Below are 25,850 nucleotides of genomic sequence, written 5' to 3'. Positions count from 1 at the left end.
AGAGGAGTATGGTCACAAGGCTAAAACTTAAAGGGATTAACATAAGGGCACCACTAAGAGTAGAGCCTGTGGCTTAATTTAACTTAACATGGGGAAACTTACCAAGTCTAGACATAGTAAGGATTGATAAAATGAGAGCTCTTTCTTGATTCTATAGGTGGTGGTGCATGGTTGTTCTTGGTTGGTGAAGTAATTTTTCTAGTTAATTTCATTAACGAATGAGACTTCAGCCTACTAACTAGCTACGAGGAGGCGATCCTTCATGGCTAGCCTCTTAGAGGGACTATGGTCGCTTAGGCTAAAAAAGTTTAAAGCAATAACAAGTTTGTGATGCCCTTAAATGCCTAGGCTACACACACACTACACTAATGTATTCAATGAGTTTATATGTCACTGTCTGTTGGAAAGACCAAGCCAAGGGTTCTCATTGAGATAGGGAGCAGTTCTAAAGCTACTGAAACCAAGTTAATATGTAAGGTAGACTAGGCATAGAGGTGCAATAAAGGTCCCAAGGATAGGACTATGACACAAAATGGATGAGTAGGCACTGAAATGAGCTCAAGAAGCTTAAACTAGTGGATTTGGTTTAGTAGCTTTCAGACAGACCCAAGCACAAGTACAAGTGTAGGCCCAAGTGTAGGTAGAACCAAACTAAGCACAAGCCCAAAAAAGGGCCCCACATGGGCACTACTAAAGAAGGAGTCCAAGATAATTCAAACTCTTTTTTAATAGAGTCCATGTAAAATTAGAACTCTTTAATGTAATCCTATTGTAATGTCTGGTATATATTGGACTCTTTGTAAGCTTAGGATAGGAACTATGTCAACCATTGATTCAAGGGAGCCTTAGCTATAAATAGGAGGTGGCCCCAACCTCATTATAGTCTCCATAACTTGAGCAATACAAGTTTACTCTTACCTATCTCTGTCATTCACTTTAGCTTTCTATTAAACAGTTTATGTGTAGCCTTGTCTAACAGTAGATTGAGCTAGCCTTGGAGTTTTGAGTGCCCATTCATCTGTCCAGTTAAAGGCTTATCTAGAATACCAGATGAGTCAATTCTTGGGTCCTAGAGCAATACAAGTAAAAGCTTGAGTCTCAACCCATGATAAATGGTATTAGAGTAGGTTTAGATTTGGTTAAGAGTCAGCAAAAGCTGGTCCAAAGTGATCAATGCTATGTGCTGCTAGAACTAAAGTTAACCTTGAGAGAGGTTTCTAATGTGTTGGTGTAGGCATTCAATTTTGTGGTGTGCGCATCATAGGTCATTTTTGTGCTTGTGTGCTGGTGATATGCCCTATAGTGCACAAGATACAGGTGTATAAGAGTGTAGACTAGATGTTCAATCTTTTATTATTGTGGTACTATAGAAGTGCTAGGTATGGTGTATAGGTGTATAGACTGGTGCCTGATAGAAAATGTAAGGCGTGTTGAGCCAATGTACAAATTGGTGCTTGACAATGTGTTTGTGTTGGTGTGTTGTGCCAATAGATAGGTGTGGTAGTTCATAGGGACCAAGACTAGATCACTGGAATGTGCAAAAGGTTGATGTAATCTCTTTAGTTTTGTAAATTGTTTAGGGTTGTGGCATCACTAGGGAAAACTACACCAAAGGCTAGGGTAAGGGCCTTGATAAGTGCCCACCTATAGACGAAGGAAGGAAGGCTAGATTGAAAGAATGGTAATTTCCCTAGATACCCAATTGCAAAAGTTTAAGGTGACTATTATTGAATTAAGGTATAGGTTCAAGGATAAGGAATGATCCTTGAATGGGTATTAGAGGTGCTCGTGTAGTGGAATAAGGCATTGGAGGCCATGCTGTCAACCTTGCAAGAAGAGCTAGCAAGGCTCAGGGTTGATCATACTACATTTCAAACTGCCACAATTGTTGGTATAGGCATAGGACCTAAAGTGGTGGTGGCTAAGCAGTTTTTAGATGGTCAAAAGCCAGGAGTAAAGACCATGCTGCAACAAAGAGGTATGCAAGAGTCAAGTTGGGCCAGTGTTGTTGTGGAGTCAAAAACTTAGGTTTAGTGCACCAAGTCTCCAAAGCCTAAGGGAAACAACCAAAGTGGGGGCGACACCAGTGTTTGTTCCTTAAAGGAGGAAAAAGCTATGAGAAATCCCAGATTTTGCATGGCCACTACTACCGTCAGTAGGGGCAAGGAGAATAAGCCCTTGAGTTATTTTTGGTGTAACAATTAGCATAGGGTGAAGGAGTGCCCGAGCTATACAAGGCCTTCAACCATCAAGTACATAGAAGAGTTGTTTGTAGGCAAGAGTAGTAGTGGTGATGAGCACTAAAAGGAGCCCAAGGTGATACGGCTCGACACTTTTCAACTCTGTTGAACAGGTAGAACCTCTCTAGGAGATGACAGTGAAGTGGTAATGGAGTGCCATAGCTTTAGTCCCAAGGTGCAACCAAATCCCACCAAAAAAAAGTTTGTAGCAGGTAACTCAAAGAAAGTAGATAAGATATCAGACATGCAAGTGAAAGGGACTAGTGCAGCATAGGGTTGATGATACTCGAGAGAACAACTAGTAGAGTACTTATTTAGGTATGGGACAAACACTTAGGAAATCTAGTTCAAAGGGAGAAGACAAAACTGATTCGCATAGAGGCATGCAGTTCAGGTGTAGCATCCCTCTAGCAATGAGGTGTTGCTAGAATGAGTGGGGGAGAATGTCACAGTTAATAGGAAGGACCAAGCCTAAGGGTTCTCACTGAGATAGGGAATAGTTCTCACTGAGATAGGGAGTGGTTCTAAGGTAATCAGGACCAAGTTAGAATGCAAAGGAAACTAGGCCTAGAGGCATAATAGAGGTCTTGGGGGTAAGATCATGACCCAGAATAAGTGCATGGGAGTCGAAACAAGCTTAGGGAGCTCAAGCTAGGGGATCTAGTTCGACAGCTTTCAAATAGACCTAGGCATAAACACATGAGTTGGCTTAAGCATAGCAAAACTAAACCATGCATAGGTCCAAAAAAATGCCCCACATGGATACTGCTGAAGGAGTCCAAGCTAATTCAAACTCTTTTCTGATAAAATTTATTTAAAATTAGAACTCTCCAATGTAATCATATTGTAATGTCCTGTATATATTGGACTCTTTGTAAGCCCTAGGATAGGAACTATGTCAGTCATTGGTTCACAAGGGCCTTAGCTATAAATAGGAAAAGCCCCCCACCCTCACTATACATACCATAACTTGAATAATACAAGTTTACTCCTTCCTATCTCTGTTGTTCTCTTTAGCTTTCCATCAAGAAATTTATGTGCAGCCTTGTCTAGCAGTAGATTAAGATGGTTAGCCCTAGAGTTTCAAGTGTACATGCATTGATCTAGTTAAAGGTTGCTTTAAGACATCGAATGAGTCAATTCCTGGGTCCTAGAGCTATACAAGTCAGAGTTTGAGTCTCAACCTGTGACATATAGCCTTGGCTGATAGGCCCAAGTAATATTTGCAATTTCATCATCATACTGATAGATCATTTCAATTATTGGTCTTCAATGAGAAATTCCTAGTAGGCATGAGTCATCAGCTCACACTGACTACATCATTGCCCTTTGTACACACCATCCATCATTCCTGCTGATTGAATCGTCTGATGAAATGTTTGGATCATGGCAACATGATAGTTCATTGCCCATGATGTCTCGAGAAGTCCACCAAACCTTACATTTAGAGGAAGGAAAAGTCATAACAAGGTTTTTGTATGTGCACTTGTGAAAAAATCATTGTTGAAACTTGTTTAATGAACGACAATGCATTAACAAAACACTAAGGGGGCAAGGGTACCTTCGTGCCTCAAGCCCCTTCTTGCCCTAGATGTGCATGATGATCAATTCATTTCGATTCCTAAACGGGTGAAACTATTAGTTTCATTGCTAACAACTGATTAACGAACCCTTGGCACCAAACACCCTTGGGAACCATAATGAAAAATAGCACGTGTGCCTTCTTCATCCTTTTTATGGTGCATACATGGGTGGCATCATGACTCTTTTTTTCATGAAAAACCAAAACAACTCTTAGCAATGGATATCTCAACTCTCGCATCGATGATAGCCATTAGGTCGAGGGCATGCTTACCTAAGTGTCATGCATTGTCTCCCCCTCTAAATCCCCACCCATTAGGCCTATAGTAAGGGGCTGAAAATCACCCCTCATGATCTCATCGATAGTGGTTGGCCCAAAAGGGAGTCTTCGACAATGATAGCATCATGATCGTTGGTGGTAAAGCTCTTGGCATGCTTCGACTCCAATGACACATGCTCGTTGTCCATCTAGACCCATTGGACCACTCACATCACTTGATTGATGCTAGCATCATGACCTCAGGTCAAGTAGGATTACCTGATGAATTTAAGCATATCAATATACAGAGAAAAAGAAACTTACCAAGATTCCCCTAGTAACAACAAGCGAACCAAAAAGAGCCCAGCTTGAGAATCTAGTGCCCATGACATTTGAATTATAATTTACAGAAGCATCTTCAATGGTGGACTAGGCCCAAGTCCCTAGGAAAAGGGAGCCAGAAAGGCTGAGAGCCCTATTATGCCTAGACCCTATCATACCATGATGTGCTATCTGTGAGTTGGGTAGTTTGGGTATGTAGCCTCAATAGGGCAATAAATTTCATCCAAGGCTGAATATGTGTGAGAAACTAAGAGAACAAGTATCACAAGGGAAAGATGAAAAGGACTTTGAAAAGAGAGTCAAAGAGTTCTTGAAATTATCAAGAAAGAAGTGAAATGGTGGCCAATGATGCGTCTTGGTTAAATGTGGAACAACGATAGTCGATCCATCGATCGACTAAGGCATGGACCATTATGGATTATGGCGGTGGCCCGAACCCAAGCTTTCAATATGCCTATGGAGACATCATTACCACAATTATAAAATACAGCACATGCCATTTTGACATGCCTTGACACTCACATGCTCTTGACATAGGCCTGTAGGTTCCTCATCTGGCCCATCTTGAAACATGAAGTAAGGAGTCTAACATGTGTGTGAGTCAATGAGGTAGAAAACCTATGAAACATAAGAAAGTTGATTGGTGGGACCCCTCACGAATGAGCTACTAACTAACCTTGATCTTTTGAGAAGGGTTCGAGTGTGAGCATGCCAATAAAGACATGAAAGATAAGGAACTATGCCTGAGTGGGACAAAGCTAAAGGAAACTATGGTGGAGGCCCACAATGATACTAGCATGTAAATTTTTTATCTAACTTAGGTATAGGGGTGAAAGACTAATCAAACTGTTTAATAGCTAGTTCCCTCTAAAGTTTTCCTTAGGATAGTTGGAGCCCTTAGTGAATTCCATAAGGTAAAGCTAATGATTAGAGGCATCAGGGCCACAACACCCTCGACCTATTCTAAAACTTCAAATAGGTAGGATGGTGCGACTTCATTAAGCCATGCCACGAAATTTAGAGCTCTAAATGGGCCATTTTTAGTAAGTAGAACTGGTGATGCAGGATGAACTAGAAGCCAAGTTATGGTGCCCAACTTTGCACTAACCTAGAACCCACAAAGTGTGTTGGTCGATTAAGATAGCAAAATAGTGGTCATGGAAGTTGAAATTTGCTAAAGAGTGTGTAACAACTCACCTACCGAGTCAATTGGCCCTGAAAATGGATGACACTTAAGTACATGACCTATAGTCGACTATCAGGGCAATGGCCAAGCCCCGATGAGTAAAAAGGCACATGGTCACCGTAAAACCCGAGGCATAAGCTAGGGTGGAGCAACCGTTAGTGTAGATCTTGGTGTTAGTAGTAAATATTCAAATGAAAACTTTGAAGGCCAAAGAGAGGAAAGGTTCCATGTGAATAGCACTTGCATATGGGTTAGTTGATCCTAAAAAATGGGGGAAGATAGTCTAATAGTGCATCTAGCATAAGCTTTGAAATGGAATAAAGTTAAAATTCTTGAACCAAGATGTAGCGATTGACGACAATGTTAGAGAATCTAGAGACATTGGTGGGGTCCTCAAAAAGAGTTATCTTTTCTATTTCGTGGCCTTCCCACCCTGGAAACGACTCAACTATAGGTAGGGTCCAATAGCCAAATGAGCAATGTATGTTGCTTAGTGTCTAGTGCACCCCTGGCAACCCTTGAAAATTTGGAGCACTAAGTGCCATTCGTGTCCAATCATACTCATAACCACATCAGGTCTTCAAGGTAAACAACCATTGGTCAATGGAATAATGTATGCAATGGAAGTCAGCAAAATGGATTTGTAACCTCAAGAAAAGGATTAGCTTTGAGGGTTATGCATGGGGGTCCTATTCCTGAACCCATCGGCTATCAATGCACTATTGAGCTACTCCCATGGCAAGAGCAAGTCACCAAGTGTCGGTCGAGAGCCTTTCCCAAACAATGAATAGTCAACTTTGAACTAGTATGGACTAAGGCAATTTGACTATTTAATTAAAACAAAACATTGCAATAGTCCTTACAGATGCTCACATAATGTGATTTTTGGCCAGTGCTTTGAATGTCAAAGTGAAAAATTTTAACCAAGCGTAGGTAAACGGCGGGAGTAACTATGACTCTCTTAAGGTAGCCAAATGCCTTGTCATCTAATTATTGATGCGCATGAAAGGATTAATGAGATTCCCACTATTCCTATCTACTATCTAGTGAAACTACACCCAAAGGAATGGGTTTGGCAGAATCAGTGAGGAAAGAAGACCCAATTAAGCTTAATTCTAGTTTGACTTTGTGAAATGACTTGAGAGGTGTAGGATAAGTGGGAACCCTTGGGTGAAATTGAAATACCACTACTTTTAACGCTACTTTACTTATTCTGTAAATCAAAGGTAGGGCACGACCTTTTCTTTTAAACCCAAAGCCAACTTCGATCAGTTAATCTAGGTGAAAGACATTATCAAGTGGGAAGTTTGGCTGGGGTGGCACATCTGTTAAAAGATAATGCAAATATCCTAAGATGAGTTCAGTGAGAATAGAAATCTCATGTAGAACAAAAGGGTAAAAGCTTATTTGATTTTGATTTCTAGTACAAATACAAACTATGAAAGCATGGCTTATCGATTCTTTAGACCATCAAAATTTAAAGCTAGAGGTGTTAGAAACCACACGGATAATTGGCTTGTGGCAGCCAAGCATTCATAGTGACTTTGCTTCTTGATCTTTCAATGTCAATTTTTTCGATCATTATAAAGCAAAATTCACCTTCGATTGTTCACTAGCCACTGGGAACATGAACTAGGTTTAGACATCATTAGATAGGTTAGATTTACCTTGTAGATTGCAGTGTCACAATAGTAATTCAAACTAGTATGAAAACAATCATTGATTCGCACAATAGGTCATCACACTTAGTTGAAAAGCCAAAGGCACAAAGCTACCATGTATTGGACTATAACCAAATGCTTTCAAGTCAAAATCTAGGCTAGAAGTGATGCATGTGCCTATCACCTAAATGTTGAGCCACAGTAGGGGCCAATGCCCCCAAAGGCATGTGTCCTAAGTGCAGCCTCCACGTTGAACAAGCCACATGGACCTCCTTAGAGCTCAATTCCCATCGAGTGGTAGGTAGAATCCTTTATAGATGGCTTAAATACGTGATGGGATATTGTATATGGTAGAGTAGCCTTGCTACCACATCTATTGAGATTAAACCCTTTATCATTTCAATTTGTCCCTTTTCCCACCACACCCATCGAAGTCCTTTCACTCCATTTTTTTACATTGCACCCTTCTAGGGTTAGGGATGAATGGTGTTCTCCATTGCAATAGATTCAATCTAGTATTTGTTATAGCCACCAACTAAACTACAATTAAATGTCTTTGGTAGTTGTTACAATGACAGCCTCACCCTTGGTTTGGGCACTTACCTTGAACTCCATCAGTGTACGCCAACCCCTGGTGTAGGTTGTTGCCTCGAACACCATCAATAGCATGCGGCCCTTGGTTGGTATAGGCAATAGCATCCAATACCATCGACTAATGCTAGCTTATTGTTGCCTCATACACCATTAGTAGATGTTGGCCTTTGGTGTGAGAAGTTGCCTCGAACACCATCCCAAATGCTGGCACTTGGTATGGGCACTTACCTCTACCACTGATACTGCAAGCAGGCTCTTGGTGCGGGTTGTTGCCTCAAACTCCTCTTAGTAGATGCTGGAACTTGGTATGGCATGTGTACCGTGAACCTTCCACCCATAGGACTTGCCTACCCCTCAATCACCATCAGCACCAAATAATGCTCAATGCATGCGTCACATGCTCCAATCTTAAGCCAAACTCTATGTAACCTTGGATAGGGAATTGACTCTATTTTCCTAAGTTAGCCTACAAAAGTTAAGTGCTTAACATAATTCCAGCTTGTCAAAAATTGTGCTATAGTATTGGGCTTTCTAGAAGCCCACAAATCTAATCCTCCTAGGACTATGTTCAAGTGTGCCCATACCTACCTCTAACTATGCACCCGCACCTCGATCATTGGTGCCCACAGCTGGGTCTAATCGTGTGCTTGTGCATCGTTCACTAGTACCTACACCTAGGCTTGGTTTAATTTTACTAAACTTGAACACTGTGCCTAAGCCTCTAAAGTCCTAATCATTACCCGTACCACTAAAAAAGGCTAGTTCCTCATGACCTAGGCCTTTAGTAGGCCTTAAGGCCTAGCTCCCTAGCTATTGAACCTATCTCGCTAGAATTGGAACTGCTCATCGACTCGGAGAGAACCCTTAGGCCAAGGTCATATTACAAACCATGACACATGTGTCACTCGTTGAGACTTAAGCTTTGACTCATAAGGCTCTAGGACCTAGGAATGGACTCATCCAATTTCCCACATTGGCCTTCAACTAAATTGGCGTACAGACACCCAAGCTACTGCTAGACAAGCCTGCATATAAGGTGTTTAATGGAAAGCTAAAGAGAACAACAAAGATAGGCAAGAGTAAACTTGTATTACTCAAGTTATAGTGTGTATAATAAGGGTGGGCGCACCTCCTATTTATAGTTAAAATCCCCTTGAATCAATGGTTGACATTATTCCTATTCTAATGCTCACAAAAAGTACAATATGTATAGGACATACAATGGGATTACAATGAATCGTTCTAAATTTACATGTATACACGTACTTTGGTTTTGCCTACACCTAGGCTTACTCCCACGCTCATACTGTGTTTGTCTAAAAGTTGCCAAATTGGATCCCTTGGCCTGAGCTGCCTAAGCTTGTTTTAGTGCCTACACACCTATTCTAGGTCATGGTTCTATACATAGGGCCTCCATTACACCTTTGGGCCTGGTTTTCCTTACATTCTGACTTGGTCCATGTTGCTTTAGAACCACTTCCTATCTTGGTAAGAACCCCTTGAGAGCAGAATGCATGCACAAGCACCGAAACTGCCCATGCAAACTTGCCAGACCAAGGTTGACACTTATAGATGGTCCTCAGATGGACTAAGCCCCATTGCAGGTACACTAGGCCTTGGTGTGGGCACATTAGGCCATAGTAGACCCAACTATCATCAGGCCCAAGTAGACCCAATAGATAGAACTTTTTAGAAGGATCTAGAGGCTCCCATGATAGTATAGTTTCCTACATAATTCAAACTCTTAACGTATATCTCATGTAATCTCTTTGTAATCTTGGACATTGTAATAGCCATTGGATTGAGTCAATCCTAGCCATTGATTCATGAGGGCTTTAATTATAAATAGAGGGCTTCCCTACCTTCATTTGGTATACAAAAACACTTGAGTGAATACAAGTTATAGCATTTCCAAGCATTTCTTGCTTTCTAGCCTTTTCTAGCTTTATAGTGCCTTTCAATATTCTTTTGAGTGCTCATTGCTTGAAAGTATTTGCATGCTAACTTAGGTATATAAGGAGGGAGTCCAGCCTAAGGCCACATGGCACATTTGGTTTATGTCCTAAGCCTATGACACATGCACATGCCTCAAGCACCATCGGGACATGTTGGCCCATGGTCTCAGCATATGTTTTGACCACCATCAACACATGCAGGCCCTTTATGCAGGTAGTTCCCTCAGACACCATCAACATATGCTAGGCTATGCATCATGCGCACCATGATAGATAGTAGGTGGGCTCAAACACATCTTTATATTTCTGCCATGCCAATGCCATTTTTATTGCTTGTAAATTTTCCTAAGCGCTCACTAGTGCCCACACCTAGGCCTGGTTCAATTTTGCCAAACATGAACATGGTGCCTAAGCATCAAAAGTCTTGATCACTACCTATACCACTACTCTAAGCTAGTTTCTCATAACTTGGGTCTCTAGTAGGCCTCAATGCCTAGTCCTGCTAGCTGTCAAACCCTATCCCACTGGGACTAGAACTACTCCTTAACTCAGAAAGAACCCATAGCCTTGGACCAGCTTGCAAACTATGACACATGCATATGCCTCAACCATCATTGATACATCTTGGCCTTTAGTCTTGACATATGCTTCGACCACCATCAACACATGTTGTGTCATGCACCATGCATGGGTATCATAGGCTCAGGATGTGTGTCACGAGCTCTGACCTAAGACTTAGAATCCATGTGGTCTTAGGCTTGGAATCACCACCTTCTAGCCTAAGTCAGCCTAGAACACAAGTGTGCAACACTAAAATAATGGGAAGGATAGAATGTGCAAGTTTGAGAAAAACAGAAGAATAAGAGAATTGCTAGAATATACTCTGTATTTTACTAAAGCAAAAGTGTAAGATGATGTACAAAGAAGGGTAAGGTGACCCTCTATTTATAGTTGAGGTCTCCAGCTACATTTATGGCTAAATCTTTAAAATAAAAAAATTACAATCAATCAAGGATCACATAGTTTATATTAATACACGATTTCTGCTTCCTAATTTTTAGGGTCAACCAGATCCTCCAGAAGGCTCCTATTAATCTTATGTGCTTCTAAAAGATCTTACTATCCACTTTCTCTTTTGGGCTTTCTTGGATGTGGTGCGGGCATCTTGTAAGCCTGGCCTTGGCTGTGCAAGCTGGCCTGCATGCTATGCAGGCGGTTTGGACTCCTCTCCATGGGCTAGTGTGCAAACCCTCGACAATGCTCCTAGTGCATGACCCTCAATCTCGAGTGCTTGAGCTTGTGCACCTGGTGCACTCACCCAAGGCATGACATTTTCCCCTACCTGATTGCACAACACCTTCGTTACATCTTCTGTATGGTACTACTTCATCTGCTCCCAAAACTACCATAAATCTTTTACTAGTTCCCAGCTTGCCTCACTATTTGAAAGTCCTTTCTAGCACACTAAGTACTTCTATCTTGGTTGATTGTTCTTCTGCCTCATTTTTTGGTCAACTATGATGCTGTGGACCTCCTTCTCATATAAGGCCTTAGCTTCCAATGGCACATGCTTTGACTCTTCCTATCTTGGATCTCTCTCATCCTCACGAAATGGCTTGAGCATGCTAACTTGGAACACCAAGTGTACCTTTAGCTTGGGTGGTATATCTAACTTATAGGCAACCTTACTTACTCTCTTGACTACTCGTAAAGGTCCTTCATACCTCTAGACTAGGCCTTTGTGCAGCCCCTTATGGCACATAATGGGATGTAGCTTCACCAACACCAAGTTTCCTACTTGGAACTGCATGTCTCACCTATTCTGGTCTACCCACTTCTTTGACCTTTTTGCTGTTTTATGTAGATAGACTCTAGCCAAGTCAGCTTCCTCCTGCCAAGCCTTGGCAAACTTGTATACTATTAGATTCGACCCTATATAACCTACAGCAATCAAACTAGGTGTTAACAATTGCTGACCTGTCATGATCTCAAATGAAATCTAGTTTGTTGCCTCGTTCCTTTGCAAGTTATAAGAAAACTAGGTGACATCTAACAGCTTTGGCCAGTCTCTTTGCATGGCACTCACATAGTGCCTAAGGTAGACCTCCAATAGCCCATTCACATGCTCAGTCTATTCATCGGTCTGTTGATGTATGCTAGTGGAAAAGTTCAAGTCTAACCTCAATAGCTTGAATAACTCAGTCCAGAACCTACCCGTAAAATGCTTGTCTTGATCATTAACAATGGTCCTCGACAGTCCCTAGTACTTCACCATGTTCTTCAGGAACAATCGAGCTACTTCTTCGGCTAGGCACTCTTTAGTTGTTGGAATGAAAATCCCATACTTAGAAAAGCTGTCCACCACTACCATGATGCTTCCAAATCCCTCTGCCTTGGGTAGACTAACTATAAAGTCCAAAGTGATGCTCTCTCATGGTTGCTCTGGCACTGGCAATGGCTCAAGATATTACTTAATTTTTTAAGCTCCACCTTGTCTTATTGGCATACAGGACAAGTCTTCAAATAGGCCTCTACATCTTCCCTCATGTATGGCTAGTAGTATCAGTCCTCTATCAAAGCCAAGGTACGGCTCACCCCTAGGTGTCCACTAACCTCGAATCATGGCACTCATGCATGACTTCTCTATAAAACATCCCATGCTACGGCACAAATAGCCTACTACCCCTGATGTACAATAAACCATCCTGCAACCAAAATCACCTAGTTTTACCTTGCTAAGCATACTCCATGAGAGCCTTGGCTGTAGGATCATGCATAAGCTCTTTTTTGATACATGGCACTAAAGACCCCTTTGGTTGGCTAATGGTAGCAAGGTTCGCCTTTCTGCTCAGGGCATCAACCACCAAGTTTGTCCACCCTGGCTTGTACTCTATCTAGAAATCAAACTCCATAAGAAAATCCTACCACCTCACCTGTTTGGGGGATAGCTTCTTCTATGACTGAAAGTAGTTGGTCACCACATTGTCCATTCTGACCACAAACCTCGACCCCAATTGGTAATGGCACCAAGTGCGTAAGTAGTGCACCATTGCAGTTATCTCTTTCTCTTAGACCATATACCTACATTCAGTCTCATTAAGCTTTTTGACTCTCAAATGCAATCAGATGTCCCTTTTACATCAACACACCGCTTATTACATAATCTGATGTGTTTATATGCACCTGATACAGCTTGGCATGGTCTGGCAAGGCCAAGACTGGTTTCTTGATCACAGCATGCTTTAACTGATCAAAGGTTTCCTGGCACCTTACGCTATACTGCCATGCTCTTTTTTTTTTTAGCAAGTCAATCAATGGCATGGTTATGTTGAGTGGCCTTTGATGAAGGGCCTGTATTAGTTGGCCAACCTTATGAATGACCTCAACTCAGTGACCTTGGTTGGTGGTTCGTACTCCAAGATGGCATGCACATTGCCTTCATCCATGTGAATCTTGCCACCTCCCACTATGTGGCCTAAGAATAAGATCTCTTGTTGGGCAAATGAGCACTTCTCCTTCTTGACATATAGCTTATGCACTTACAACACCTCGAACACCTGTCTCAAGTGGCCTACATGCTCTCCCAATGTCTAGCTGTAGATTACAATGTCATCTAGATAAACCACAACAAATCGATCAAGAAATGACTGAAGTACCTTGTTCATAAGTGTACAAAAGGTTGCTAGGGCACTGGTGAGTCAAAATGGCATGAACAAGAACTCATACGAGCCATACCAAGTGACACATGCTATTTTGAGCTTATCTCCTTCTATGATCCTGACCTGATTGTAGCCCGACCTAAAATCCAGCTTGGTGAACCACCTTGAACTCCCAAGTTGGTCGAATAATTTTGCAATGAGTGGGATAGGATTCTTATTCTTAATGGTCAGCTTGTTCAAAGCCCGATAATCTATACACAATCACAATGACCCTATCATGCTTGTGCTGAAATAGAACGAGTGCACCATATGGCACCTTAGATGGCCTGATAAAGCCAGCATCATTCAACTATTTGAGTTATTTCCTTAACTCCTCCAACTCTAGTGGGGACATTCGGTAAGGGACTCTAACTGGTGGCTTGGGCTTAGGCACTAGCTTGATCTTATGGTCCACCTTCCTCTTAGGTGGTAGCTTGCTAGGCAGCTTTATGAGCATCACATCACTAAAAGACTCCAGCACCTTTATCACCTCCAAGGGGCTATTAGACTCCTCTTCCCTTGACTCCTTATATTTCAGGGCTGCCAACAAGGTGTCTTCCTCCCTGTTCACTGCCTTGGCAAATTGAATAGCTAACACCACCTTAGACCCAATCTTAAACCCTCATCTCAATGGTACAAAACATTGGCACTGTGTATCCATAATGCAAATCCAATTGGCAAAAGGCACAAGGAATACGTTAATCTGAACAAGGAAATCCAACCCAATCATAAACTTATAGTCATCCAAGGGTATTACCTCATTGGTTTCTTTGCGCTTCCAATCTCTAAGCTACAACTCCACTCCTAGTGCTACTCCAATGGCTGGAGCTTCCTTAGAGTTCATCATCTTAATGGTACTAGTCCCTTTCTATACCTTCAATATGAGCTCTTGGGTTCAAACCCATGAAATAAACAAGTGCAAGGCACCTGTGTCCACCAGTGCACTCATCTTCTGACCCTAACCATCAAATCAGCAAACATTAAGCCCTTTGGTTTGCAGCTCACCTTACTCTGGACAGCATTGAGCACCAACGACCCAAGCTTTGCTACCCTTACCTTTGGCTCCTCATCAAACTCCTTGTCTACAATAGCCAGCATGCCCTTCTGTAGGTAGTTGCCTGCTATGTAGCTCCCTCCACATAGGTAGCATACGAGTGGCTCTTGATCCCTCTTTGCCTTTCACTTCCTTGCTAATGGCTTCCTCTTACCATCTTTGTCTGAATGGTTTCGATCCCTATCCTTGGATTACCGATCATGGTTACTTCTCTTGGACTATTTCTCTTGGTCCCTCTTATCCTTGCCCTTTCCCTTACACTTGAAAGACTCGAACTTGTTCAATTGTTTGAACTCCACCAAAGACTCAGTAGTAGTCATGGTTTTAGCCAAGTTACGAACTCCCTGCCTTTGTATCTTGTGTTTCTGTCATGGTTTTGAAGTGAAGTTAGGAATCCCACATCATTTAAGTACTAGAGTTGGTCTTGGGATATAAGGGTTCACACCTCTTCCTCCTTGTAAGGCACTTTTTATGGGACAAAACCATAAGGCCAGAAGGGCCATAGTAGATAATACTTTACAAGGGTGTGAACCATAGTAAGTAAGCTGATCTAGGATGCTGGATGAGTGCATGCTTGGTTCTTAGAGTCACATAGGCCTAACTATTAAGTCTCGATCTGTGACAAGTGGAATCAAAGCCAACTCTATGGGGTACTAAAGATGTGCCATAGAGGACGGTAGGCCCTCGTTGGAATAGGAAAAGATGTCATAGTCCTGAAATGAAGTCAGAAATCCCACATCAGTTAAATACTAGAGTTGGTCTTAGGATATAAGGGTTTACACCTCTTCCTCCTTGTAAGGCATTTTTTGTGGGATAAAACTGTGAGGCCAGATGGGCCAGAGCAAACAATACTTCACAAAGGTGTGAATTGTAGTAGGTAGGCTAATCTAGGACACTGGATGAGTGCATGCTTAGGTCCTAGAGCCACGTAGGCTTGGAGATTAAGTCTCAATCCATAGCACTTCACCCATAGCTTCAACCAATCCATGAAAGCAAATAGGCCCTCTATCTTACTCAGATCTGAGATCTGAAGCATCAGTTCAGAGAATTTTTAGACGTAGTCCCATATCTCCTCTTGTTAGGTAAGCTTACACAACTTTGCCCGTACCTTATCATTGGCATACTCTGAGTAAAACTGCTATCTAAACTCATTTTGGAACTCTGCCTAGGTTCCAATCATGGCACCCTATACCTCACATCATCACACCTGTGCCTTCACCATAATAAAGCAACATCAGTAAGATACATTGACATAGTGCTTACTTTGGTAGCCTCATCTTGCATGCCCGTGGCCCAGAAGTACTGCTTTATACCCCATAGGTAGTTGTCTACTTCCTTGGCTACCTTGGTCCCCTTGAACCCTTTAGGCTTAGGGATCTCCACACAGGTCTTAGATGCTCCAGCAAACATGCCATTCCCTATGGTAGTCTTGCACGCAGCGAACTCGCTCTTGAGCTCCTTTATCTCATTGTGCATGGCCTTCATGCCATCACACATGGTCTTCATGCCATCACGTATGGTCTTCACCTAGGCCTCCAAGGTCTCGTTCCTTTTGGGGGATCACATCCAGGCCTTAATTGAGAGTAGCTTGTAACTCACCCTTGAGCTCCTCCTCTATAGAGTCTAACGCTTCAATATGAGTCTCCACATCATCAAGCTTTTCTTTCATGTCACCTATGGTCACCTCCACCTTGGACAGCGTCCCATTTATGGTAGACCAGATGTCTCTTGAACTAGCCTTCTTGCCCCTTTCGCACCCTTGCTTTAGGCCTTTGGTTATTAGCTAGCCACATCGCTTTGGGATGCCATCTCTTTAACTGTGATCTAACCTGCACACATACAAACAAGCAAAACCAAAACTACTCTGATACCAACTATCAAGAGCTCTGACCTATGAATCAAAATTTGTGCAGCCTTAGGCTTGGAATCACCTCCTTCTAGCCTAAGTCAACCTAAAACTCAAATGTACTAGCACTTGAACAATGGGAAGGATAAAATGCACAAGTTTGAGAAAATTAAAAGAACAAAAGAATTGCTGGAATATGCTCTGAATTTTACTAAAACAAAAGTGTAAGATGATGTATAAAGAAGGGTGGGGTGACCCTTTATTTATAGTTGAGGCCTCTAGCTACACTTATGGCTGAATCCCTAGAATCAAAGAATTACAATCAATCAAGGATTACATAAATTACATTAATACAGGACTCTGTTTCTTGATTTTTTGGGTCAACCAAATCCTTCAGAAGGCTCTTACTGATACAATGCACTTTTAGAAGATCTTGATGCTCATTTCCTTTCTTGGGCCTTCTTAGATGTGGTACGGGCATCACACGAGCCTGGCCTACATGCTGGACGGGCAATCTGGACTCTTCACCAAGGCCTAGTGTGCAAACCCCCACCAATGCTCCTAGTGCGCGAGCCTCAACCTCGGGTGCTTGAGCCTATGCACTTGGCACCTGCCCAGGGCATGACACATGCACCATGCATACCATACCTGGGCAGTAGGTGGATGCAACCACATCTTCATAATTCTACCATGCCAATGCCATTTTTATAGCTTGTAAATTCATATAAGCGCTCACTAGCACCCATACCTGGGCCTAACTCAATTATGTCGAGCCTCTAAAATCTTGATCACTACCCATACCTTTGTTCTAGGCTAGCTTTTCGTAACCTGGGCCTCCAGTAAGCCTTAAGGCCTATCCATCTAGCCATCAAACCTTGTCTCACTAAAACTGGAATTGCTCCTTGACTTATAGAGAACCTATGGGATTGGACTAGCTTGTGGAATGTGATACATGCACATGCTTCGACCACCATCGGGATATGTTGACCCTTAGTCTTAGGTCATGCTTTGACCACCATTAAAACATGCTAGCCCTTTATGTGAGCAATTCCCTTAAACACATTGGCACATGCTAGGCCAGTCACCACATATAGGTATCCTAGGCTCAAGCTATGCACTATGCATACCACGATTAGGTAGTAGGTGGGTTAAAGCACATCTTTATATTTTTACCATGCCAATGCTATTTTTATGGCTTGCAAATTCATATAAGCACTCACCAGCTCCCATATCTAGGCCTGGCTCAATTTTACCAAACCTATACACTATGTCTGAGCCTTTGGAGTCTTTATCACTACCTATACCACTATTTTGGGGTAGTTCCCCATAACTTGGGCCACTAGTAGGCCTCAAAGCATGGTCCTTGTGGCTATCAAACCCTATCTTACTAGAACTAAAACTATTCCGTGACTCAAAAAGAACCCCTAAGCTTGGATTAGCTTGTGGACTATGACACATCACATGCCTTGACCTTCATCGACATCGAAAGATGCTTAATGCATACACTTGCCTCAACCACCATCGGGACTTGTTGGCCCTTTATCTCAACACATGCTTTGACCCTCATCTACACATGCTAGCCTTTATGCAGGCAATTACCTTGAACACGATCAGTACATGTTGGGCCCCATACCATGTGTAAGTATCTTAGGCCTAGGCTGGCACCATGTGCACCATGGTTGGGCAATAGGTGGGTTCAAGCACATCATCATATTTTTATTGTGCCAATGACATTTTTATGGTTGTAAATTCATATAATGGCCCCTTAAGCCTTCATGTGAAGTTTCATGGCAAGATGACTCATTTTTTTTTATTTTTCATAAATTTTAAAATTTTTCTCGATTTAGATTTTTTAAATTTTTTTTAAAAGGAGTTTTGGCCCTAATTTTGGTATACATGATCCTTGTATTTTTATTGGCTTCCATAAAAAAAATTCAACTAAAAAATTAAAGTGTAGAAGATTTTTTGGAAGATTTTTTGGCCATTTGAAAAAAATGCTCCTAGTTTAGACTCTTGAATGGCTACTAGCTGCGAACCTATAAAAGCTCTTACGCTCTTTAAAAGGTGTGAGTTGTCAAGGTTCCTTGGGGATATAGGGCCAATATAAGGGTGAAGGACTTGTGCCCATCGTATATAATGTGCGTACATTTCCCTAGCCCTTACCCCTAATTGTTGGAACCTTTAATGCCACTGATCAAGTTCTCCAATGATGGTGCCCTAGGTAAAAAAATGTTGAACTAGCACATGCCTAAGTCCAATATATGCATTGTGGCCTAAAATCAAATTTTGACTAAGGCCTCAACAATCAATGGCACATGCTGGTGCATGGTGCAGGCACATGCCTTGAACATCATTAGCACAAGTTAGCTTTTGGTATGGGCACTTGGCTCGACCATCATTGACATAAGCTGACACTAGGTATGGGTACTTGCCTTAACCACCATTGGCACATGCTGGCCTTTGGTTTGGGCATATGCCTCGATCAACATTAGTAGTAGATGGCTTTTGGCGTAGGTAGTTACCTTAAACACCATCAACACATGCTGGGCCTTGGTGTCAGCACATGCCTTGACCACCATTAAAACCTACGAAATCTTGGTGCAAGATGTGCCTGTTTGAAAAATTGTCCGCATTTCAAATGCTCTAATGTCTACTACAAGCATATCTATAAAATCTCTCATGCTCTTTAAGAGTTAGTTGTCCGAGCCCCCTTTTCCCTTCCATGAGGGGAGTAAGTGTACATAATGGGCCTATCATTGCATATATCCATGATAATGTTCCTAGACCAAAATCTAGGCCATTCTTGCCTTCTCATCATGTTGTCTGGCGACTAGTTAGTCTAGTGATCTATAGGCACCTATGGCCTTGATCAGTTAACATGCATGTGAAAAAAAGGCTTAGTTATGCTGATCTCAAGCCCGTGCCTATGTCACAAGCCAGGAGCTTAAGCTTAGCTACCATGCAGCGTTAGGTGGGAAATTACTGTTTATATGCCTAAGTCGGCCTTTAAACCAACTTGGTGTCATGCACTAATCGACTATGTCATGCACTTGTGCTAGAACTTGACTAACCTCCTAGGAGTTTATGAGAAAGCTAGGAAGGAAATGGTCAAGGCAAGAGTAGTTTATTTACTTGATTAGGTATGTATACTTGCTATTGGAACACAGTCCCTATGTGTTCTCTACAAAGGCTTTCAAAGCCTATATCCCTAATGCTTACACTCTTGCTTCGTTATGTTATCACTTGGTTATGGTTTATGTACAAATGAGGAAAAGGCTTTCCTATTTATACTTGAGCCCCCTTGGTACTTATGGTTACAATGAATCCAAGTGCATGGCCTTTAAGAGCTTTTTACACAGTTCTATGGTGCCTACACTTCAACAAGGTAGGCTAAGGCCTTTTTAGAGATATGCTGGTTTCAAGCTCCCTATTAAGCACTTGGGTTTGGAAAAGCCCAAGCATTTTCACTCAATGCCCATGCCTAGTGTGTTCCAGAGTCTTCTTTATTTAGATGCCACTATACCTATGGCTAGGGCCTTCTAAATGCTTTTTCATTTAGATGCTACAATGCTTGTCACTATGCCTATGCTTGGTCTTTCTAAAACCTTTAGTACCCGTACACCTGGCCTACCTACAGGCTTGTCTAACCCTTCCATGTTTTAGGCCTTTCTATGTCTTACTACCTGCACCACATCCTAGAGTGTTCTAAAACCTTTTAGCAGGCAATCCTCTTGCCTGACACCATGTAGCTCACCATGAAGGTACTCTTACACTCTAGCCTTGGCCTTGGCCCACACACTTGGGTAAAGTATGTGCCTTTAAGAACTTGGTCTTGAACCTACCTAATGCTTCACCTCACCATCTTGAGCAAGTCTCGTTATGTGACCCTTTTGGTCGATGACTCATGCACGATCCATGACATTTTTCCTCACTTGTTCCAGCAATGCCCTTGTTACTAGAGGAATGCCAATCCTTCACCATACGTGCATGCTAGATCAATGTTTACCTCTTATCCCAATGGCCTTTGGCACCTAATTATGATCATTCTTTTCTGTTGGCTTGACACTGATGTGTCTACTATTAAATTGACTTTCTCTTTAGAGTCACCCATTATGCACTTTGATAAAAAAGGTCTAGTTGATCTCTTTGATTTGACTGGTGGCTCTCCATGTCCACACTCTGTTGATCTTATTGGCTTGATTGGTGGCTCTTTGTAGCCACACCATTATCACCTTCATCGAAAGCTTGAGAGGTTTGTTTTTTTTTTGGCTCAATCAAATAGCACTGCGCCTCAACATATCATTGGAGTCTTCAAAGTGCTGATTGCTATCATTATTCTTGCTGTTGGACTCCTTTTAAGTCTTTACAATGGCTACAAGCTTTTTTTATTATGGGCAATCTCTAGGCCTATGTGATCTTAAACATAAGAAACAAGTAAAGGTAATGGCCTTCTTACCTTTGTCCTTGTTAGACTCCTCAACCCTTTCCATGCGATGCCAAAGCTTCTCCTTAACCTCATCTTTTGATGAAAAGTGATTACTCTTGTCTCCCCCACTTAAGCTACTGTCCCTAGTCTTGGGAGACTTGGTGCACTCATACTTGACCAATGATTTAGAAATTACAATTGCCTGACTCAAGTCTTGGACCCTATGCCACTTTAACTCGATTCTTGCCCATGGCTTTAACCTATCAAGGAAGTAGAACAAGGCTTTTTGCTCACCCATGTTGGGAACCATAAGTGACAATTCTAATAACTCCTAACAATAATCTTACACTCTTCCTATTTGAGTGAGCTAACGAAGCTTCACCCAAGCTTCCTCTTCTCATACTCTAGTTTAAACTATCTTGTTAGTTTTCTCACAAATTGATCCCATGTGGTGTTGCAGTCTCCCTTTGCTGCATGCTATTGCACTTTTGACAACACCATAATAGGGCCACATCAATTAAGTTCATGGCAACAGTGCTTACCTTAGCCTTCTGTGCTATACCAGCCACTCAAAAGTACTACTCTATGCCTTACATGAAGTTGTTGACTTCTTTGGCTGAGTGACTTCTTATGAATGGCTTTGGCTTGGGCACTTTCATCATAGGTCCTAAACCCCTGTTTGCAACATGGTAGCTTGAAACGCAACAAACTCCAGCCCGAGTTACTCTATTTCTTCCTATAAGGCTACCACTTGAGCCTTTAGAGCTTCATTATACTGTGTGAGCACTTCTATCTCTAGAGTCAAGGCATCGTGCATCTCTTCTTTGAGCTCTTCCTATAGCAAGTCTAACTCTTGGATGCAATCCTTAGTGTCCTTAAACTAATCCATCAAATCTCTTATGGTTAACTCATATTTTACCAACCGAGAGTCCATGGATGACAATAGATCCTTCAAACTAGCCTTTCTCCCCTTGTTGTGGGTGAGCAGCCCCTTTGTACTTCACTCGTGCACTTCACCTGAAGGTTACTAGCCATGCTTTGGCACATGCACCATAATTATGAAGCTCAAACTAAGGATTTTCCACAGTTTCATTAAGAGCACTCAAGTGTATTTATGCCCTATTCTTAGCACCGACAACCAACAATCACCCATACAACACTTTTTATTACAAGTCTATAGTATAATCGACCCACTAACACTCAAGTTATGCATGCACTAGAGCCGACACCAACACCGATTGTAACCAAGGTTTGAAACCTACTTTAATTCCAACTCCATGTAGAACTGGCTTGATACCAATTGTCATAGGCTTGGAGCTTAAGCCTAGCTACCATACAACCTTAGGTGGGAAACCACCATCCATATGCCTAAGTCAACCTTTAAAAGGACTCAGTGCCATGCACAAACCAACTGTGCTATGCACTTGTGCTAGAACTTGACTAACCTCCTAGGAGTTTAGGAGAAAACTACGAAAGAAATGGTTAAGGCAAGACTATTTTATTTACTTGATGGGGTATGTTAGTCCTTATGTGTTCTCTATAAAAGCTCTTAAAGCTTAAGTCCCTAATGTTCACATTTGTGCTTCCATATGTTTTCATTTAGTTATGGGTTTTGTACAAATGAGAGAGAGGCTCTACTATTTATACTTGAGCCCCGTTGGTACTTATGGTTAGAATGAATCAAACTATATGGCCATTGAGGCCCTTCCAGACAGTTCTAAGGTGACCAGGCTCCAATAAGGTCGACTAAGGCTTTTCTAGAGATATGCTAGTCTTAGGTTCCCTATTAAGGCTCTAGGTTTGGAAGAGTTTAGACACTTTCGTTGAATGCCTACGCTAAATAGGTTCCAAAATCTTCTCCATTTGGGTGCCACTCTACCTATAGCTAGGGTTTTCTAAAGGCTTATTTGTCTAGGTGCTACAGTGCCTGTCCATGTGCCCATGCCTAGCCCTTTTGAAACCTTTAGTGCCCATGCACTTGGTTTACGTCCAGGCTTCTCTAAACCCTTTTATACCTATATACATGGCCTATCTCTAAGTAGTTCTAGGCTTTTTTGTACCTGACTGCTTGTCTTATATCCTGGGGTATTCTAGAACCTTCTAGCAGTAGTCCTTATGCCTAGCACCTTGTAGCTCATTATGAGTGTACTCTTACACTCTAACTCTAGCTCTAGCCTTGGCCTGCACACTTGGGTAAAATATGTTCTTTTAGGACCTTGGTCTCAATCATTCCTAGTGCTTCACTTGCACCATCTCGAGCAAGTCCCATCATGTGACCCTTTTGGTCTAGGACTCATGCATGGTCTATGATATTCTCCCTTACTTGTCCTAGCAATACCCTTGTTGCTAAGGGAATGTTGATCCTTTAGTGCACACGCACATTGATTCATTATTTGTCTTTTATCTCGATGGTCCTTGGCACCTGATCATGATCATCCCTTTCTCTTACCTTGACAGTGACATGTTTATTGCCAAACCAATTTTTGCTTAAAAGTCACCATGTACACTCTAAGGAAAGGGTCTGCTTGATCTCTTTGGTTCAACTGGTGGCTTTCCATGACAACACTCTACTAATCCTATTGGTTTGACTGGTGGCTCTCCGTAGCCATACCATTATCGCCTTCATCGAGAGTTTGAGAAGTTCACTCCTCTTAGTTCATTCGAATAGCAGCAAGCCTCAATACACCATTAGAGTCCTCAACGTGCTGATTGTTACCATTATTCTTGCCATTGAACTCCTTATAAATCTCCACAATGGCTACAAGCTTCTTCTATTATGGTCTATCCCTATGTATATGTGACCCTGAACACAATAAGTGCTAAAGGTAATAGCCATCTTACCTTTGTCCTTGTTAGGCTCTTCGACCCTTGCATTGTGATGTCGTGGCTTTTCCTCAACCTCATCCTTTAATGAAAAGCAGTTACTCTTATCTCCCCCACTTAAGCTGTTGCCTCTAGGCTTAAAAAACTTGGTATACTGATACTTAACCAATGATTTGGCAACTATAATTGCCTAACTCAAGTTTTGGACCTTACGCTGCTTCAGCTCGATACTTGCCCATGACTTTAACCAGTCAAAGAAGTAAAACAAGGCTTCTTGCTTGGCTATGCTGGGAACCATAAGTGATAGTTCCAAGAACTCTCGATAATAGTTTCACACTCTTCTCTTTTAAGTGAATTGGTGAAGCTTTGCCTGAGCTTTTTCTTTTGCATACTCTAGCTTAAACTATCTTATTAGTTCCCTCACAAACTGATCCCATGTGGTGATTGTGGTGTACCCTCGCTACATGTTATTGTACCTTCAATGCCACCATAACAAGGCCACATTAGTTAAGTACATGGTAGAATGCTTACCATGGCTTCCTCTACTGTACTAACCACTAGAAAGTACTACCCCATGCCCCACACGAAGTTGTCAACTTCTTTAGCTGAGCGACTTCTCACGAATGGCTTTGGCTTAGGACTTTCAGCCTAGGTCCTAAACCTTTGTTTGTAACTATGCAACCCAAAATGCAACAAACTTCTGCTTGAGTTGCTCTAGTTCTTCTCGTAAGGCTACCACTTGAGCCTTTAGAGCTTCATTATGTTGCATAAGCACTTCCATCTCTTGAGTCAATACACTATGCATCTCTTTTTTAAGCTCTTCCTATGCCAAGTCTAGCTGTTGGATGCAATCCTCAGTGTCTTTAAATTGATCCCTCAAATCTCCCATGCCTAACTTTCATTTTGCCAACCGAAAAGCCATGGATGACAATCGATCCTTTGAACCAGTCTTTCTCTCCTTGCTTATGGGTGGGTTGCCCTCTTGCACTTCACTTATGCACTCTACTTGAAAGTTACTAGCCATGCTTTTTCATGCGCACCATAATTACAAAGCTTGGACTAAGGACTTCCCATAATTTACTTAGGAGTACTCACACGTATTTATGCCCTACTCTTGGCATTGACAACCAGCAATCACCTACACAATACTTCTTATTGCAAGTTTACAGCACAACTGACACACTAACACACAAGCTACCCGTGCACTCAAATCGACACCAACGCTGATCGTAACCAAGGTTTGAAACTTACTCTGATACCAACTATCATAGGCTGGGAGCTTAAGCCTAGCTATCATGCAACCTTAGGTAGGAAACTACCATTTGTATGCCTAAGTTAGTCTTTAAACCGACTAGGTGCCATGCACTAATCGATTATGCTCTTCACTTGTGCTAGAACTCAACTAACCTCCTAAGAGTTTAGGAAAAAGCTAGAAAGAAAATGGTTAAGGCAATAGTAGTTTATTTACTTGATGGGGTATATACACTTACTCTTGGAACACAGCCCTTTATGTGTTCTCTACAAAGGCTCTCAAGGCCTATGTCGCTAATGCTTACATTCTTACTTCTCTATGTTCACTTGGTTATGGCTTATGTATAAATGAGGGGGAGGTTCTCCTATTTATACTTGAGCCTCTTTGGTACTTATGGTTATAATGAATCCAAGTGTATGGCCATTAAGGGCCTTCTAGATAGTTTTAGGGTTTCCAAGCTTTAACAAAGTCCGCTAAGGCCTTTCTAAAGATATACTGGTTTTAGGTTCCTTACCAAGCCCTTGGGTCTGAAAGAGTCAAGGCACTTTCAGTGAGTGCCCACACCTAATAGGTTCTAAAGTCTTCTCCGTCTAAGTGCCACTCTACTTACAGCTAAAGTCTTCTAGAAACTTTTTCTCTGGGTGCTGCAGTGCCTATCACTATGCCCATGCCCAACCCTTTTGGGACCTTCAATGCCCACACATCTGGCCTACCTTTAAGGTTCTAGGTACTTTCATGCCTGTGTGCATGACCTGTCTCTAGATGGTTCTAGACCTTTCTATGTCTGACTACCTGTGCCACATCCTAGGGTGCTCTTGAACCTTCTAACAAGTAGTCTTCATGCCTAGCATTGTGTAACATACCATGAGTTTACTCCTACACTTTGGCCTTAGCCTTAGTTTGCACACTTGGTTAAAGTATGTGCCTTTAAGA

The 25,850-nt window shown here is 42.0% G+C and overlaps 1 pseudogene; it reads left to right on the top strand.

Moving 5' to 3' along the window:
- Positions 1-4,335: 4,335 nt before the first annotated feature.
- On the top strand, positions 4,336-7,677 carry LOC149514798 (25S ribosomal RNA; annotated as a pseudogene).
- The last annotated feature ends 18,173 nt before the right edge of the window (positions 7,678-25,850 follow it).

This window comes from Durio zibethinus, chromosome 15 (genome assembly GCF_047325235.1).
Source record: "Durio zibethinus cultivar Kanyao isolate XHJ-2024 chromosome 15, ASM4732523v1, whole genome shotgun sequence".
NCBI lineage: Eukaryota > Viridiplantae > Streptophyta > Magnoliopsida > Malvales > Malvaceae > Durio > Durio zibethinus.
This window is presented reverse-complemented; position numbering and strand designations above follow the sequence as displayed.